Source organism: Lycium ferocissimum, chromosome 9 (assembly GCF_029784015.1).
Source record: "Lycium ferocissimum isolate CSIRO_LF1 chromosome 9, AGI_CSIRO_Lferr_CH_V1, whole genome shotgun sequence".
Lineage (NCBI taxonomy): Eukaryota > Viridiplantae > Streptophyta > Magnoliopsida > Solanales > Solanaceae > Lycium > Lycium ferocissimum.
In genome coordinates, this window is record NC_081350.1 from 15,871,442 (window position 1) to 15,876,188 (window position 4,747).

At 38.6% G+C, this 4,747-nt stretch overlaps 1 long non-coding RNA gene across 1 annotated transcript; it reads right to left on the reverse strand.

Annotated features, from left to right (window-relative positions):
• Window positions 1-1,125: 1,125 nt before the first annotated feature.
• LOC132029708 (uncharacterized) lies at window positions 1,126-3,529 on the reverse strand. The gene is made up of 2 exons (XR_009407897.1): window positions 3,389-3,529; window positions 1,126-1,550 (listed from the first exon to the last, which is right to left on the reverse strand). It is a non-coding gene; the product is annotated as an uncharacterized LOC132029708 (long non-coding RNA).
• Window positions 3,530-4,747: the final 1,218 nt, after the last annotated feature.

Sequence of the window (4,747 nt, forward strand, 5' to 3'; positions counted from 1 at the left end):
TTCACACATATATATGGTCTGTGTCAAAAAATAATGCATTCGATTAAACCTATTGTTTATACTCTCCATCTGCCATTGCCTTACCCAAAGTAAACCTCCAGATGCACCATTAAGGGCTATCCCGAATTCTTCTAACATAGCTTTAGCAAATTCAAGAACCTAATGTTTGTGACACGAAGCAAATTATCCTTTCTTGTATATTTGGACAAGAGTAAAGCTATGTAAACAAGCAATAGTTCGATGACTAACCAACTGAGTCAATAACGGATCCGGCTCCTCATCATTTCCCTCCATGGACTATGAATCCTCCGCACGTGTCTCTTATAATATTTGAAGGACTGGCTTTAATTTGTCCGTTACTCCTTTAACCAGTGTTGATTTGTTTTTCTCTTCTCCCTTTCCTCTCTTCAAAGACAAACGTTTTTCCATTCCTCCATCTCCTTTATTTTCATGTATGTTGTTTAATTAAGGGAGAAGCTTAGGCTGTTGAGGCTTCAAATCAGATGCTTTATGTGTTTTCTTAGCCCAAATTCCTCTTCAGTTGTGTGCATTCGCATTCATATTTTTCTTCCGCAATGAAAAGATTAAAATTTAGATTTCTAATGGTTTTACATGGCAACAACAACAAACAACAATAACAACCCAGTGAAATCCCACAACGAATGGTTTTACGTGGCATTTCAACGAATTTGAGGTTGCGGATTTTTATATCAAAACAAGTCTTTTATCTGCCAATTCATGATTTTGCGATTCCTTGATCGGGTTTGTCATTTTGTATTTCAATTGTAAACCGTAATTTCCTTATGACTGCTTTTTGGTTCTAAATTAATGACAGTTCGAAAGTAGAAGACATGATTTTTATCCGAAAAATAAAAGGGCAGAGAAGACGAAAGACCATTCTAAGTTGGAGAAAGGAGAGGGAATATAGAGCAAAAAGTTAACCACGGTTTACTACAAAAAATCCAATCCATTAAATTTTTGACGGGACAAGTATAAAATAATCTAAAACTCCACTCGGGAGACGAGCCGTTATAATGTCCAAAAGTAACAAGTGTGCAATGCGAGAAGCCCAAACCAGCCGTTATAATGTCCAAAATTAAAGCTAACCTTCCTTGTGAGACGAGCTGGCAATGAAGGGATGCAACTACTCTTACAACCAATGTATATTGCAACATTTAATGGAAAATCCACAACAAAATGAAAGGTAAAGAAAAATTATGTTCCAGGAAGTATAACACTCGGAAACACCAACAAAACCTGTCAAACCAATCCAACCAGAGCAATATTGGAGCTCTGGTGAAGATGTACGGCCCATACAAAAAAATATAGGTTTACAATGACCAAGCCCATAGGATGACTAACTTGAAGTGTTGGATCATAGAAGCAAACAAGCATCATGTTATTTCTATCTCCACCAGGGAGATCTACAAGCAGTACAGTAGTTATTCTCAATGGAAAAAGATTAAAGGGAGATGAGTTCTTCAAGGAAGTGTACGCTGATAAAGAGGCAAAGCTCCCAAAGCCTCACGTTCTGCATTCTCCCTTTTAACCTGCAAATAGTACAAACCGAGCGCATTAATGACCACTCTAGTTAAGGCATTAAGCTCCAAGAATATAAGTCAGCCAATGAACATGTATACATAGAAGTTGCACAATAACCTTAAATCCATCAGTAATCAAACCCATAAGGTGAAGATCAAGGGGTATGATTGTTCGGAATCCCAGTGATCAAACAGAGCCATAACAGATGTGAAATATAGAGCAACCGCCCAAAATGCCAATCAAAGAAAGAAAAATAAAGAGAAATCGACAGCAAGATAAGGGAGCAGCAACCCAAGGTTTTACATGCCAAAATAAAAGAAAAAGTAGAATCATAGTTGAACCACATTCATCCATCCACCTGTTTATCACGAAATCTTGTCCCCAATTCAAAAGCTATGTACTAACAGTAAAGGCACATGAAGGAATTGGCTCTTACTATCGATCGGATGGAGAGAACCGCTGCGCTTTACCTTACGAATATCTAAAGGTGAAGATCTCTTTGTACCTAGGTCCTAATGCTGCTTCAGGATAAACTAGATATGTTGCTTCCTGGAAACTGGAGATTTTCCTATGGCTTGGACCCTTTCACTCGAGAACTCAAAGGGGGGAAAGAATTCTTCAACATAGTCACAAGAAGGTGGTTGTCTCCAGGAAGCCAATGGCTAAAATGCTAAGGCAATCATTATAGGAAAGTCATTTGCAAGTGATACACTAGTATATTTTGCAGGTAACTGAAAATGAAACGACATAAGGCACAGAAGAAGATGCAAAATGGCTCCACCAAACAAAAAGCAAGACCACTTTTACTCTATGCACATGGATCACAAGAAAAATTTACTCGAGGGACATACAAGGGCCAAAAAATTGACTGTTGGAAGTAGATTTCAAGTAAAAGTAAAGCTTTAAGAGATCAATGACCATCTGATGCTTTGAGTTGACATAAGGGCCAGTAAGGCAGGATAGGGGGGACTGGGACGAACCGCCAGGCCTGTCCCATTTAGCTAATGGAACCGGGGCCTTAATGGGATTTTTATAATTTTAAATATTTAAGTACTAAAAATCATAAAAAGAGGATAGTGTGATACAAGACTACATAAATGGACAAAAATGTAATAAATTTCCAACTTAATGACTAAGATTACAAAATTAAACAGCTAACATTGCAAATCTAATTTTCATATATTTAAAATAGTGAACAAAGTTCAAATTTGCATCGGGGTGCCTATGCAAAAAATGGGTACCCCCATATCGCCGTGCAAACATATGCTTATATGTTTCACCACAAAGTAGACACCAAATTGTATCTTCATCTAATCACTCAACATACTCCACACCAGACTTGTTTTTTTTGCTAGTCTTTGAGGAGAACGGGGCTAGCGGTTCTTAGTTCTAACGTCTCGGTCCCCGCTATAACGTTAGAAAATCGACTCCGACCCGTCCCGTCACGTTAGACGGCCTTAGTTTAGAATTAGGGTCAAAGTGTATATAATAAACTTGGGAGTTAAAATAAAAATTTGGGGCGACTAGGGGCAGTTTTAGCAGTTTTTAGCCGTAAGCCAACACCTAATTTTCTTTAAAAAAAAGTCGGGATACCTGGAAGGTACTGGGTCACAACCAGTCCGGGACACTGGACCCAACACCACTACCCGTCCCACGGCCCCCTGCCCCTAGCCCTAAAACCCGTCCCACCCCTATATCATGGGACCGGGAAGAACCAGGACACCTCGGTCCAGGCAGGGACATCCCGGTCCGTTAGACAGCCTGAAGGGGCAATGATGTATTCTCATGGAAACTGGAAACATAAGTGAACCATCCAGAGCTGAAGAAATAGAAGATGGAAACTTACCAGAGCCAGCATCTCCTGAAGATAGCTCCTAAATGGTGTTTGCATTGCCTGCAAGAGTTGTTTAAAACTTTTATGACTAGCGAACAAGTAAAATACCTACATCAGCATCTAGCTCAGTTATAATATTAAAAAAAAAAAAAAAAAAAAAAACCAGTGTTCGCTAGTGCTCTACCTCCTTCTGTAACCTGTGAGAAGGTTAACCTTTCAATCCTTTCACCAGAAAGGATATTTACATCAAGTGAGTTTCAATTAGCTTTCAAATAGAACTGAAAATGAATCTACCCGTAGAAAGGCCAACAGGAAGTAATTAAAAGAACAAGATTTCAGCTTCTTCAAGAGTATCGGACTTTCACAATATAAAGAACGGAGACGATCTTTGCCATTAATACCAGCATGGTATTTGCATTGCCCGCAAGAATTGGTTAAAACTTTTTTGAACATCTAGCTCAGTTAATATTAGCATAAGGAACAATCATGATTTTCCCAACCCAATGGATGGTTATAATCAACTGCTCCCTGCTCCCCGAATCACAACAATCCAAAAGAAAAAACATTATTCGCTATTTGCTCTACTTCCTACTGTAACCCATGTGAGAGGGATATTTATATATACAATGGACGATTATAATCAGCTGCTCCCCAAATTAAAACAACCCAAGAAAACACATCACTGGCTGTTGGTCTACTTTCTTTTGTAACCCTGTGAGAAGGATATTTATATATACAGCATGGAGATGATCGCTGACACACTAATATCAAGCACTTTCATCCCGGGAAACTATGTATTTTGCATGCCAATTTTATGTAGTGTTAAGACAAATCTTGCTCAATGTCAGGAGCAAATTCACTCCACTCAGATTTCTTCAGCCCCACAGGGTAGCCACATGCCCAGAAAACCAATAAACGGGGCAAAACATGAATGGAGAGGTGATCTGCCTAGTCAATATTACAGTAATGCTCAAATAAAAACAAAGCCCACTTGCGTATGGGAGGAAAAAAATAATAAACATGCCCACATCTTTATACAAGACATATCAGTACAAGTCAGGAGTAGCATAAAATGAAAGAGAGTCAAAATAATAATTTTTCCAGTTGGCTTCAGAACGAGCTTGGGCCGCTAAAGTCCAAGGAGTGTCACAGAGGTGAGGATGCTAAGGTAGATGTGTGACATGTAAGATTACAAATGACAACATTGAAGGTCAAGTACCAAAATTTGAGGATAAAATGGGGGGGATCAGTTGGGGTTCCAAAAAATCAGGTTTATTTTGGGTTCAACCACAATCTTTTTTTTTTACCATTGATAATTATTTTTGTTTTAAAAGATATTTTTAAGGAAAAAAGGAAAATATCCCCCCCTTT